At 38.1% G+C, this 15,642-nt stretch overlaps 1 long non-coding RNA gene across 2 annotated transcripts in view; it reads right to left on the bottom strand.

Moving 5' to 3' along the window:
• LOC102020062 overlaps nucleotides 1-15,642 on the bottom strand; it is a 58,245-nt gene that overhangs the window by 28,438 nt on the left and 14,165 nt on the right. For both annotated transcript variants that reach the window (XR_262284.1, XR_262285.1), the window contains exon 5: nucleotides 7,036-7,178. This is a non-coding gene — a long non-coding RNA (uncharacterized LOC102020062). The remainder of the gene's footprint in view (nucleotides 1-7,035; nucleotides 7,179-15,642) is intronic.

Genomic DNA, 15,642 nt, shown 5'->3' with positions numbered 1-15,642 from the left:
CAGTAGCTTCAAGAAAAATGAAATATCTAGAAATTAACTGAACCAAGGAAGTGAAAGACCTCTACAAAGAAAAATACAGTCCTCTGAAAAAGGAGATTGAAGAGGACATCAGAAAATGCAAAGATATCCCCCTGCTGATAGGCAGAATCAATAGTGTCAAAAATGGCCATACTCCCCAAACTGTTACACAGGTGCAATGCAATCCCAACCAAAATACCAACAGCATAGTTTACAGATCTACAAAAAACACTCCTAAAACTCATATGGGCCAGAAGAGACCCAAAATAGAAAAAATAATTCTGGACAACAAAAGCAAAGCAGGAGGCATGACAATATCTGACTTCAAGCTATATTATAAAATAACAGTGAGACAAATGGCATGGTACTGGAATCAAAACAAATACATGGATCAGTGGGACAAAACTGGGAATACAGAAACTTTCCCAGACACATTCAGCTATTCGATGTTTGACAGAGGGACCAAAAGCATATGCTGGAGAAAGGATAGCGTATTCAACAAGTGGTGCTGGAAAATCTGTGTGCAGAAGATTGAAACTGGACCCTTACCTCTCACCATATACTAAATTACAATCAAAATGGATCAAAGATCTAAACACTAAAATAAAACCATTTAACCTACTAGAAGATAAAATAGTTAAACACTTGACATAGGTGTAGGGAAGAGTTTTCTAAACAGAACCTCAATTGCACAAAAAATAACAGCAAGAATCAATAAATGGAACTACCTCAGACTAAAAAAACTTCTGTACAGTATAAAAGAATCAATCAGCAGAGTGGAGAGACAACCTACAGAATGAGAAAAAAATTTTGCCAGGTACGTCTTAGACAGAAGACTAATATCTAGAATATACAAAGAACTAACAAAAAATTAAAGCTCCTAAAATTAAGACCCCGTCAAGAAATGGGCAAGAGAAATGAACAGCCACTTCATAGATGAAGAAATACAAATGGTCAACAAATATATGAAAAATCAACATCTCTGGCCATTAGAGAAATGCAAAATAAAACAATGCTAAGAGTCCATTTTATTCCAGAAAGAGTGGCAATTATTAAGAAATCAAACAATAACAAATGCTAGCGTGTTGGAAAAGGAACACTCCTTCACTGTTGGTGGGAATGTATACACCAGTACAAATATGGAAATCAGTATGGAGATTTCTCAAAGAACTGAAATTAGAAATTTCATATGACCCAGCCATCCCCCTGCTAGGTATCTTCCCCAAAGAGCTTAAGACATCAAATATGGTGATATACGCAGACCAACGTTTATAGCAGCACAACTCGTAATACCTAAATCCAAGAAATAGCCTGTATACCCATCAACAGATAACTGGATAAAGAAAATAATAATATAATGGAATACTATCTGCTACAAAGGATGACAGCTTTGAGATGTTTGCAGGAAAATGGAGGCACTTGGAAAATACAATGCTGAGTGAAGTAAACTAGACACACAGGCTTAAATACCCTACGGTATCTCTCATTTGAGTGAAGTACAAAGAGAGTAGTAAGGATGGATAGAAGGGGACAAGGACATGGATCTCTTGCAATAGGAAAGTGGTCCTAGGGAAAAGGCACAAAGGTAAGGAGGAGGGGAAGGAGAAATAAGTAGAATAAAGATATGCCATGTACAGGAACCTAATAACTTCAATTAACATAAACATTATACACCATAACATGAACTTAGATCAGTAATATCAACAAGAAGGAAAATCAGGATAGGGGACTTGAAGGAGGATGGAGGGAAGGGACAGTGGAATTAAAATAAAAAGACAAATGAGCTGTGTTATGTGCATATAAACACTCCCACAAGAGGACTGTAAACTGCATGAACTACAAACACGTACTAATAAAATTAAAATTAAAATACAATGAATGACCATGTCCCTTAAGCCCTTTCTCTTTCTACAAGTTTTAAGTATTAGCACAGCAAAGCGTATTCTACATCCATATGTACTTTATGTATATCAGTGGTAACATATTTTAGTAGACTTCAATTCAAATTTACTGAATTAATGACTTTTCAGTGTGTTTTGCTTTGCTTTGTCTTGTTTTGTTTTGTTTTGTTTTTGAGATGGACTTTTACTGTATTGCCCAGGCTGGTCTTGAACTCTTGGGCTCAGTCAATCCTCCTGTCTCAGTATCCTGAGCACTAGAACTACAGATGGACCACTCTACCCAGTTCTTCAGTTTCTTTGAAAATAGTCTCACCTGTAGTTACTCCATGCAGACTATTAATAGAGGCCAATTCTTTAGCCTGGACTTGAGGGGGGCAGTACTGAGGACTGGACCCAGACCTCCCTTGCAAGTGCTCTGCCACTGCGCTACATCCCAGCCACCCCCCTCTCCGCCTTCTCTCTCTCTCCACCCTCTCTCTCCTCTACCTTCTCTTTCTCTCTCCCTTCCTCACCACCTCATAACCTATTTTGGTAGGAGATTCTATGTCATCTTGAGTTTTTATGAGAAATCCTGCCATGATATGATCTCTGTCCCTCTCCAGGATCTTGCAAAGTTGTTCAGGCTCGTCTCAAACTTTCAATCCTCCTAACCTTAGCCTCCTGAGTAGTTGGGATTATAGGTACGCTCCACCATACCCAGCTCTTAGCCTAGACTTCAGAATCAGGGATTAACTTCTCAAATGAACAACTGAACATCAACATTGGTCTTTTTTTTTTTTTTTTTTAAATGACTCCCAATGTCCTAAATTCTTCAGGTCACTATTCTCAATGCAAGGCTAGCATTCATAAACACATTAATTTTCTGTACACATTCATCTAGCTGTTGCAATCATATATCACCTCACCAAGTCATTTATGAACAGCTTTCTTTTTGGGTAGCCAGTGAACCACCTCATAACCTACTTTGGTAGGCGATTCTATGCCATCTTTAGTTTTTGTAAGAAATTCTGCTATGATATGATCTGTAGTGTTGGTGTATCTTATATCCTCTTAACATACCTATTATAACACTGCACAATAGGCACAGTTCTGTCACATAAATTGGTAATAAAATAATTCGCACTCACCACCTTATAAGCATGACACTCAAAGTCCACTTTCGTCTTTCCTTATTTTAACATAAATGATATGTACTCATAATCTTTATTTTTTTTTAAGTTGCAATGTGGTGACCTGGGTGGCACTAAAAATGATGTCAGATTATAACTGAGTAGGTGTGATTTCCATTGTATCAAGTACCAGTTTAAAGCAATCATTCTGCCACCTGCAGTCCCTGCTGTGCTTCCTTACCTTTGCCATTGTACACAGCACAAAGCAACCATAGAATGCATGTAAACAAGTGAGGATGCTGTATGCCAATCAAAGTTTATTTATGGGTACAGAAATCTGAGTTTTATATATGTATACGCACTTCATGTACTACAAATATTCTTTTTATTTTTTAATCATTTAAAAATGTAAAAACTACTCTTAGTTCAGAGGCTATCCAGAAACAGGTGGCAGGCCAGATTTAGTCTACAGGCTATAGTTAGCCGAACCAGTTTATACATCAACAAGTGTACTTTTTATTTTTATTTTTACAGTATTCAAAATCATTTTAATTCTCAAAACTATGTATCAGCATCTAGTATTTCAATTTTTTCAAGTATTTATTTTTAAAATAAGTTGGTCAAAATTGCTCATAAATTGTTGCTCATAAATTGTTGCAAACCTATGGATCTACTTGCTTATTTATTCTTTGACTTAATTCACAAGATATTTCAGACCACTTTCAGGTTACATAAATACAATCATGTAGCTTAAATATAAAAATGATAGACAAGAACAAGAAAGAATACTCAAAACTAGGGGCTGGGGATTTAGCTCAGTGGCAAAGCGCCTGCCTGGCAAGCACAAGGTCGTGAGTTCGGTTCCCGGGTCCGGAGAAAAACCAAAAAAAAAAAAAGAATACTCAAAACTGAGAATATGAAATGGAGACCATGGGACTGGGGATTTAGCTCAGTGGCACAGCGCCTGCCTGGCAAGTGCAAGATTGTGAGTTCGATTCTCGGTACCAGAAAACAAAACAACACAAAAAAAACCTTAGTGAAATGGAGACCAGAATAAGAAAATAAAAAATAAATTAAACGGCCATGTATTCATCACAGATGACAACAGATACGGCATGGATACACTTAGTCCTCAATGACACAGTGACCAGTTATTCAGTGCCTGAAGTCAGAAAGATTTTTAAGAATCCAAATTATTTTTAAAAATATATATGAACTTGACATTATGTATGAAGATTTTTGTTAGATGTCTTTTAAAAAGGGATGCAGAGGAATATATGGAAATGCCTATTTTCACATAATGTATAATTGTAAGTTTGAAGATTTTTATTGATAATATTTCTTGATAAGGCCGATGTCCTGACAGCAAAGTCTAAATCATCACAGTGTGTCTCTAGGCAAAGTGGTTCCCACTGAAATTCTTTTCCTTTTCTCTAGACAGCAGCGCAGCAAGCCATCTGCCTCACCTGGTCCCATGAAGAATGGGAAGGTAGGTGACTGTAATTTCATCTTAGGCTCCTCTAACCTCAGTTTATTGAAACCACTGAAAATAACTTTGTGTTGAGCTGGGAAAACACATGGAAAGAGGGACAAGAAAGCTATTGCATCTTACTCCCAGCTGCTTAATGAAACTGCCTTGATAAGTAGGCGAGTGCTGGTCACATGGCTATTGTGTGCTTGCAAAAATATAGGCAAAAGTACAACTAATATATGTCAATTTATTTGTACATGTAAAGGAGAAAAATAATTTAAAACACTGCTTACTGAAAGAAAAAAGGTAAAGATGTTAAAACATTAACTTGGTTAGTTTTAATCTTCCTACTTAAACTTGATAGACATTCAATACTTAAAGAAATTGGATTTTTTGTTTTTTGGGTTTTTTTTAAGAGGAGGAAGAATTTATTGAGAGAAATAAAGCTTCTGTCTGAGAGGGACAGAAGGGGGCCCGGAAAGTGGGTTGCCCCTGTACTTTTTATTTTAAGCTAGTATTAATTCGTTTGTAAATGTAATACTTGTACATGGTCTAAAACTTAATAAGCAGAGCAGGGTAGCATCTCTCTCCTGTGCTTACCACCAACTACTCAGCTTCTTTCTCTGGAGGAAACCAATGCCATCAGTCGCTTCTATAATCTTTCAACTTATTCCATGTGCATATAAGGAATTACAAATAGATACTTCCTCTCTCCCCTTCATGTTTACCTAAAAGGCAGCACACTCCCCTTTGTGTTACCAGCACGGCTATAATCAAAGGTGGACATAACAAAAGTTGCCAAGGATATGGGGAAATTGGAACCTTCCTGCACTGCTGGGGGAATGTGAAATGGTGTAGCCACTTAGCACATGACCCAGACTGTCACCACCATTTATATCACTGGAGAAAGGAAAACAAAAAATATACAGAACTCTGTACACTAATGTTCATATAATTTGTAATACTTAAAAAGTAGAAACCACTCAAATGTCCATTAACTGGTGAATGCATACGTAAAGTGTGGCATATACATGCAATTAAATACCAGTCAACTATAAAAGTAAATAGCATTTTTCATCACAATATGAAAAAACCCTGAAAACATTACACTCGGTGAACAAAGCCAAGTACAAAAGGAAACATATTGTATAATTTCCTTTATATGAAATGCCCTGAATGGGCCAAGCCACGGGGACACAAAGCAGATTAGTGGTAGGAGGGAGGAATGGGAAGTGACTGCTGATGAGATTCCGTTTTTGAGAGATGCAAATGTTTCAAAGCTAGATAATGGTGATGGTTGTACAACCTTGTGAATATAATAAAACCACTGAACCGTGTGCTTTAAAAATGTGTGATATGTGCCGGGGCATGGGGGCGCACACCCATAATCCTACCACTTGTTAGGCTCAGGCAGGAGGATCACTGTGAGTTCAAGGCCAGCCTGGGCTACAAAGTGAGTTCAAGGCCAGCCTGAACTGCGTAGTGAAACCTTATCTCAGAAAGACCAAATAAAGTATGATATGCAAACTGGATCTGAATTTTAAAAAGTGGCACACTACATATAAATCCTGTCTTTTCCCTTAACCTTATCCAGAGGCCTATTAAAAGGGGATGAGAAACAGAAATAAAATGCTTCCTTCTGTTACTAGTACCTTACTTAAAACCAAAGATTTCATGGCCTAAACTTCAAAATATCTGCCTCAAGGAAGAAAACACAATTTCAAAGCATTCCTGGAACTAAGTTTTCAAAAACTCTGTAACTGGTAATAAGCAGATCTAAGACTGCAGATAACCAACCCCATCTGAGACTCACCCTACAACTGATCAACCAGATACGTGAGGAGCCCAGGCTGGCCTGGTTCAGGTGGCTCCAGAGTTAACCGTGGAAGTCACCGTCTGCTTTAACAAGAGTGAGAGCCATGGTTAAGGCAGAAGGCAAGCCTGATGAGATGAAAACATCCAGAAATATTCTGAGGACCTCCAGCCCCGCCACTCTGAAACACTCCTTGTGTGCTTCTCCCCTAAGGCACAGTCCCTTCCCTTCAGGGAAGTGAACCCTTCTCTCACGCCCTGCTACCCCAATCTGTGCTTGGCTGGTGACCAGAATCCAAATTCCACAAGTCCTGGGAATGACAGCCATCAGCAGGGTGGGTGAATGAAGAATTACGCCTGGAGAGAACAGCAGGAATTGGTAGCTTGCACAGGCACAGAGGGCATCTGTGTGATTGGAGCTGGGGGCCCTTGGCGTACAGGTAGAGCTGGCTTCCCACTGGGATGAAGTTGTTGATCTGGAAGCATTTTTTCAGGAGGTGTGGGCAGCTGCTTTAGCAGTCTGCTGTTTTGGCCCATGTTCTGAATGCTGCTCTGTGCAAAATGACATGGCAAAGCCAGAAACACTTTGGCATAAGATACAGGAAAGAATTCAAAGACTCCCGGAGACAGGAATGCTGCACTAGAACGGTCCTGAGTTTCCTACTTACTCAACTCCTACCCGCATGATGGGTCTCCCACCAGTCCCAGCAGGCTCTCTGCTTACCTGTACCTGGAGAAGTAGATTGGTGGGAGATGGTGTTCTTTTATTGGCTGTTCTCCTATCCCAGGGATACTGCAGACAGAGACCTCACTGGTCTCACTGATGTGAACAGTCCAGGCTGGCTTGGTTCTGGTGGCCCCCGTTACCTGCCAGAAGCAAAATGGGCCTAATTATCATGATGGGCAACAAGGCAGGCATAGTTACTAGGTTTCACAAAATGGTGTAATGCCTGGAAGATCTTCGGCCGCAGTTAATTAATTAGATTGTTCTCCAGAATTAAAGTGACAGGTCACCTTTTGTAGGTGACCATAAAATATAAAAATAAAATACAAATCAAGGCCTAGTGGAGTTAGTTTTTAGCATAAGAAAATCAAGACACAACTAAGTCAGGACTTCTTATGTAATTCCCTGTGCTCAGTTACTTCACAGATTCTGAGTCTGTACAATAAAATAGATGCTAGGGAGCCTTGAGATCCACACAAACAGTGACAAAGAGCTGCTCTTCTTCCTCACCTCCCTCCAAATGTGCCCTGAGATAAAGAACATACCTAAGTCTTTAGTCTACTGGATACTAGATCCAAGTTACTGCTAATTATTGGAATCTTAGGAACCTTGACTGTCACTATGGTCTGCCCCACAGAATGAGGTCTGAAAAGATTCAGAGATGGAGTTATGATTGAAGCCAACAATGGCAAGCCCATCTTGAGGCTATTTTCAGTTTATGTATGATGTTACTGGTACCAGGCACAACCCCTTCACAGGCTAAGGCATGGGTTAAGTGCCACTTATGGTCATCAGGACCCAGAGAAGGATACCAGAACTCCTCCTTTAGCAGTCAAAGAAATATTACCTCTCAGAGGAAAACAGAGATCACTGTGAACATCAAATACTTGGAAGGGATATGCTTGGTGATTCCTATGACATCCTCACTGAATCTACTTTTCAGCCACTGCAGAGGATTTCTGTAGAAATCAGAAACCAATGGAATCAAGTGGTTTCACCAACTGTGGATCCCAACCTGACTTTCATACTAACTTCCTGGAGAAAATCCACATGGTATCTGGAATCTGGCATATACTTTCAATTGAGCAAATGCATTATTCCACACTCCCCACAAAAGAAAGAAAGAAAATACCATAAGATTTTACATTTTTTCTCTATTTTTCTCCTTTAAAGTCCTTCCTTAAAATCCTCTCTCACCTTGGGCATAAAATGGTCACCATGGACAGTGAACCCAGACAGCTAACTGGTCTGCTACATCTCCCAATCTTTTACAAGAAGGTAAGAAGTAACAGCTGCCCCAAGGAGATTTTTTTAAAAAGGCTTTTCTACATCAAACATAAGTAGTAATTATAAAACACACAACACAAAGTACACATTTTTTCAAGTACATATGGGACACAGACCAAGTCAAATTACATTCTAGGAAATACAGCGGTCCCCAACAAATTTTAAAGAAATGCAATCACATACAATACAGGCGCCAATCAAAATAAATGGTGAACGTTTACCCTTTCAAAATGTCTTACGGTAAAAGACATATTGCCATTAATCTCTTTCAAAATACCCCCTTTCCCACTTTGAATACACTCATCCCACAGTTCTTGACATTTTCTGGATCAGTTCTGCACGCCCTCTTGCATGAGTATCTTTTTGAGGTAGCATAAAAAATGTGGCACATGCTACCGGCAAGTGCCATCCGATGGAAAGGCAGACTTGTATAAACATGATGGTAACGTAGCAGATCTGGTAACATGTGACTTCTGGCTCTTCTCCAAGGTTAGAATGACCACGAAAGGTGAATGTGTTTAGTGGATTCAGGACACTTGAGCCAGCCACAGCAGCACAACAAAGACATTCATGGAAGAGGAACTCCTAGAAGCACTTCAGAAGGTGGCAAGGATGATGGGTAAGTGTGTTTCAGTATGGGGGAAGACTTGGAGGGGGTTAGGGGCAATATGCCTTTTACAGTACTGTTTAAAAGTTTAACTATTCACCATATTTTCTATCATGTCATGTATGTTTTCTGACCATGGAAGAATCAAACTAGAATCCCATAAGAGGATATTTAGGATATCCTGAACTACTTAGAAATTAGTACATTTCTAAATAACCTGTAGGAAAAAAAAAAGACAGAAGAACAATTAAAATATTTTGATTTACACTGAAATGAACACACAACTTATTAAGCTGTAGGATTCAATTAAAAGCAATGCTTAGAGGAAAACTGATAACATTAAATATGCATATTAGAAAGGTATCAAATTAATTATCTTAGCTATCACCTTAAGAAATGATAGATTTTTCAAAAGCAAATAGAAGCAAATAATAAGGAGCAGAAATCAATGAAATTAAAAATAAAAAACGTAGAGAAAAATCAATCAAACCTAAAATTGGTTCTTTGGAAAGAAAGAGAAAATGTGTAAAGCCCTAGCTTGGCTAACCGAGAAAAGAGAAAATGCAGATTACCAGTATCAAGAATGAAAAATCATGTACTATAAATCTTAGATGCTGAAAGTATAAGAAAATATTTTAAGCAAAATATTGACTGTCAATTGACATTACATGAATTAGAATACACAAACTTCCAAGGCTCAGTAAGGAGAAAATAGATAATCTAATCACATATATATCTCTCTAAGAAATTGAATTTGTCATGTGAAATCTTCCAACAAAAGAACTCTAGGCCTACATGGCTTCAGTGGTGAATTCTACAAAACATTTAGGAAGAAATCATATAATTTCTTACAAATTCTTCCAGAAAATTGAAGAGAACAAAATATTTCCCAACCTATTTCTATGAGGCCAACCCAAATATCCAAACCAGAAATAAACATACAAAAAAAAATCCTTCAAATCCTTATCCCTCATAAACACAGACACAAAAATCCACAGCAAAATACTAACAGTCTAAATCCAGCAATACATAGAAGAAAACGTGACAAAATTTGGAAAGTTGTTCTTGGAATGCAAAATTGGTTCAACACTGAAGAATCAATTAATGTAATTTGATTAACCAGGGGCAGTGGGGTGGGATGAACATTTCAACAGAAGAATAAAAAAGGTAATTTTTTAAAAATTCAACTTCAATTCATTATAAAAACTCTCCACAAAACAGGAATGGAAGGGAAACTCTCAAACTGATAAAGGGTAATTATGAAAATCCTGTTAATAAGATCATATTTTGTGGTAAAAGACTGAAAACTTTCTCCTAAGAATAATGTAAAGGGGCTGGGGATGTAGGTAAGCAGGAGTGTGCAGGGTCAGCACATAAGAGGTCCTAGTTCCAACTCCCAGCATCACAAAGAAGGCACGTTGCAAAGATGCTCACTCTTACTACATACCACTTGTGTTCAACATCATACTGGAGACCTTAGCAGTGGAATAAAGCAAAAACAATAAATAATAATAAGCATTGTAACTTATAATGAAAAATTATACTGCTATATATATAAATGTAGTTTGGTGATAAACAAAACTCTTGATTCAGAGACAACACAATGAGGAAAATACTGAAGAGTCTATTTTCTGAAAGTCTGTAGTACTAGTACAGTAAATGCATTCAGCAAGGTCACAGGATGCAAGGTAAATTCAATTAATTGAATTTCTATTCACTAGCAACAAATGACTAGAAAATGAAAAGATTTAAAGTACCATTTACAAGAACACTGAAAATGAAATACATTGACTAAAATCTAAAGTGGAAGATCAGCATGATGAAACATACCAAACAGTAATGAAAGAAATATGACTGAAATAAGTGGAGAAATATTCTGTATTCATGGGTCGAAGACTTAATATTATTAAGATACGAATTCCGTCAAAATTGACCTATCAGTTTGGGGACCATAAATAAATGGTAGAGTCCTTGCTTAGCATAAACAAGGCTCTTGGTTCAGTCTCCAGTACTGGAAGAGAAAAACTGACCTAGGTGCTCCATGAAATTCCAATTAAAATCCTAAAAGGAATTTTGTAGAAATCAATAATCTGATTCTCAAATTTATACATAAAAGGAAAAGAAAAAGAAGTGCCAAAATAATCTTAAAATAGAACAAACTTGGAGGGCTCTACTTGATTTCAAGTGTTACTTTCAAGGCGTAGTAATAGAACAGTGTGCTACTGATGGAAGGATGGATGTAAAAATCATGAACTAGAATTAAGAGCTCAAAGATCTACACCCATAAGACCAGTTTACTTTTTACACAGATATAAGGACAATGAAGAAATGATTGTCATCTCAACAAATGATGAATCGGACATCAACATGAAGAAATATGAAACTTGATCCACATCTTACACCATAATAAAAAACTTACCATATATGTAACAATAAGACCCCAAACTACAAAAGTAGAAGATATGATGAGAAATGTAGTTTTACAACCTGAGTTAGGCAAACATTTCTAAGATATGATGCCAAAAACAATCCATGAAGGGGCTGGAGATTTAGCTCAGCGGCACAGCGCCTGCATGGCAAGTGCAAGGTCGTGAGTTCGGTTCCCGGTACTGGGGAAAAAAAACAAACAAACAAAACAAAACAAAAAAAATCCATGAAAAAAAAAGGTGATATGTTGGACTTTACCAAGATTTCTCTTTGAAAGTCACTGTCATGGCAAAAGAACAGTGGAAACCACAGAACTGGAGAAAATGTTGGTAAAACGTGTATATGGAAAAGACTGGCATTTGTAATGTATTTTTAAAACTTTAAATTTAATAGTAAGCACCTTAATATAAAAATGGGCAAAATATGTGAATAGACATTTGACTACAAAAAATAAACAGCAAATATGTACGCACACGGAAAGACGTTCACCATCATTACTCATTAAGGAAATGCAAATGAATGTTACAGTATGAACAAAATGACTGTTAGGGTTTGTGTCTAGGTGTGCTCCCAAAGCCTCATGCGGGCCATGGGGCAGGCTTTTAGAGTTTGATTGATTATGGGTGTGAGAGCTACACCCACCCTGGGGTGGATAGTTTGCATGTGTAAGGGAGAGGAAGAGGCTACTTGCCGCCATTCCTCCCTTTTAGTGCTTGTTGCTTTTGCTGTGTTCTGCTGCCATGAGCTGTAGCCCTCTGCCATGTGCCACTCTGCCTTGTAACCTGCCAAGTATGGACTGAAAGCTCCACAAACTGTAAGCGAAATAAACCTTTCCTTCCTTAATTTTGGGCGTGAGGTATTTTGTCCCAGCAATGAGAGAAAAGTAAACAAGACAATGACAAACAAACAAAACTCAAACGACAAGAAACTGACAGTACCAAGGACTGACAAGAACATAGGCTGGGGATGCAGCTCAGGGGCATAAGCACCTGCCTGGCAAGCTTGAGGTCATGAGTTCAATTCCCAGTACCAAAAAAAAAAAAGAAAACAAAGTTAAAAAAAAACAAAACAAAACAGAACACAGGTAAGCCAGAACTGTCCTACAGTGCCAGTGGTGATGCAAAATCGATGGGTTCACTTAGAAAACTTTTGGCAGTTTCCATATGGGAAAACATACTGACCCAAGAAATTCAATCCTAGATATTTATCCAAGAGGAACAAAATCTTAAGTCTACACAAAAATCTGCACATCAGTGTTTATAATAACTTTATTCATAATTATTTAAAAAACCTGAAAACAACCTAAATGTGTCTAACCTGGTGAGTAAATAAACTATGATCCATCTATACAATGGAATTGTACTTACTAGCCAGATATTAATTACTGAAAAACTCAGTAACATAGTTGAATCTCAAATGAATTATTCAGAGCAAAAGAAACCAGATAAAAAGTCTACATGCTATGTAATTTCATTCTGTGACTGGAAAAGGTAAAGTCATGGGGATCAGCCTAGATCAGCGTTCAACAGGGACAGGGGGACCGGGAGGTCCGTTGTCTATAGAGGAGCAATGGGGAATGATTTGGGAGGAATTGAAACATTCTATATTTTGATTGCAGGGGCAGATGACTACGCACTTGTCAAAATTCATAGAACTGTATCCTTAAAGGTTGAATTTTACTGTATATAATCACCTATGTATATGTCTCTGTGTGTGTGTGTGTGTGTATATATATATATATATATATGTGTGTGTGTATATATATATATATTTTTTTTTTTTTTAAATTCTGAGATCAAACCCAGGGTCTCAGAATTACAAGGTAAGCACTCTAACACTGAGACACATTCCAAGACCCATTGATTTTAAACAACAAAACAAAGGCACTTCAGAGTAACAACATAGTTGGTAGGTTTTACAGAAGTATTACAATAAACAAATGAAGAAAAATTATACAATTGGAACACATTCTGGTTATCTACTTCTGTGTGACAAACTACCTCCATCCCAATCCTTTAAAAAAATGTAATGGTTCGAAGCAACAGCTATTTTATTATATCTCCCAATTTGGTGGCTTCTGAAATAAGACAGGGCAGCTAGGTAATTCTCCCGGCCCTCTGGACACTGCCTGGGCTCACTCAGTGGCATGTGGTGGACAGGTGAGCTGGTCCAGGGAGCACAGAAGACTTCAGTCTCTTACCTGATACGTTGGTGGGGTCAGGTTGGTGGCTGGACTCACATGGCTCTCTCCACCTCAGTGTCAGAGTGTTTGTGGCCATTTTTATCTGCCACAACCCCTGATGAATTAATGTATCTAACAATAATTACTGAGGGTTGCTAACATCAAAAGAAAAAGAAGACAGAAAAATAAATCTTAGCCGGGGATATAGCTCAGTGGCATAAGCTCCTGCCTGGCAAGCATGAGGTCCCAAGTTCAATTCCCGGTACCAAAAAAAAAAAATAGATCTTACATAGGAAATAGTTCACCTTTTTAAAAAATTCAATCTGAATCTGATCAACACTCTAGATCAACATACTAATTTAAGGAAAATGCAAGAGACAGAAAAACATATTAAAATATGCCATGAGAGATAATATATACATGTATACATATATCTCTGTGTATGTAAATACATATCATATATAACATTTTACATTTTCTATCTATGTAATTCATAATTACATGTATGAGTCCAGATGTTGGAAGAGCCCAGTACTGATAAGCAAACCTAGTGATCATTTCTTAGTTCTTACATACTATTCTCAACCCTCCCACAAAAAAATAGTGCTCCTTAGGGAAATGACACTTGGACCAGTACAAGGAGCTTGGAGCACTTTGTCCGAATATAAAGACAAAGTCCACTTGGGATACTGAAGCAAGAGGCTTTCTGCAAGTTCAAGGCCAGCTTGGGCTACATGGTGAGTCCAGGCCAGCCTGAACTACACAGCGAGACCCTGTCTCAAAAAAAAAAAAAAGACAAGCTCAAAACAGGTGGAAATTTTCTGAAGGAAACAGGAATTAGCTTGAAGGGGCGTTCCCCTTTGCCAAAATCTGGGATGATTTGATGACTGAAATTCATAATAATGACAATGATTCCTCACAGGTATATAAACAAATCAAGGAGAAAGATCTTCTAGAGAGTAGAAACCAATGAACCTAAGAATCAATTGCAGGAAGAAGTATCGATGCTACGACAGAGAATGAGGTGAGACGGCGGGCAAAGAGGTCACATAAATTCTCCCATATGTAACACATTCAGAAATTAGATAGAATTGAGTACTTAAAGGTACTGAAAATGTACAGAACCAGTCAAAAATTGGAGGAAGGTTTAATATAAAACACAACAGGTAGCTGTGGAGTTGGGGCGGCAGTGGCTTACCAGCCACCAAAATCTGCAATGAAAGCACAGTCCGACCAACTCAAGATATCATCAATCAGAGTTAGTATCAAGCAGGGAAAGCAGATGGAAGTCTTAATAGGAAATTCTGTGACGGGAAGAATTACAAAGGAGAAAGACCTGAATTCTGAATATACTCTGCCTGATTCCCTGGCTGACAGATAACCCACACACATGCAGGGGAAACCTGAAGGTCTTGGTGGAACAGGAAGCAGAGACCACGGAAGAATCTGCTCTTGCCAGAGGTGCAGAAGGTGAGATTTGTGAGTTTGCTTTTTGTCCTTTTTTTTCCTTCTAAGTGCATTGCCCAAATACACACATGTTGGGAGACAAAACCTTAAGTCATACAAGAATGAAATATCATGCACAGATCCTGAAGCCTGCACAGCAACTAGAAATTAGGTGGAAACCTGCAGAATCAAGAAGCAACAGAAAGGTGCTTTGCTGATGACTAAATTAAGATGGCTCAGGGAAGACCCCCAGGGACCAAGCTGAAAAGCAGCAGTGAGGGGAGGAAACAGGGAAGGAAAACTTTCCAGATTGAATCCAGGCAACTTAATTACCTATTGGAACAAGGCAGCGGTCCTCAGAAAAACACAACAGGATTCAGAGTCCACACTGTATTATTTATAATGTCCAATATTCCATCAAGAATTATCAGATATGTCCCCTACCCGCCATCAGAAACAAAACAGAAAACAAGACAGTCAGCAAAAATGAACATGATTGAAATCAGATGTTGGATTTAACAGAAAAATACTTCCAAAAGACATGAGAAAGATGTAAAAGAATTAAAGGAAAAAATGACATAAATGGATAAACAGTAGAGAAATGGAAACTATTTGGGGGGCATGCATTTGAGGGGAAACATTTGGGGGGTTCCAAAGT

This window comes from Chinchilla lanigera, unplaced genomic scaffold, assembly GCF_000276665.1.
Source record: "Chinchilla lanigera isolate Chin_1 unplaced genomic scaffold, ChiLan1.0 scaffold00044, whole genome shotgun sequence".
Lineage (NCBI taxonomy): Eukaryota > Metazoa > Chordata > Mammalia > Rodentia > Chinchillidae > Chinchilla > Chinchilla lanigera.
Note: the sequence above shows the minus strand (reverse complement) of the source record. Positions and strands in the feature narration are given on the sequence as shown.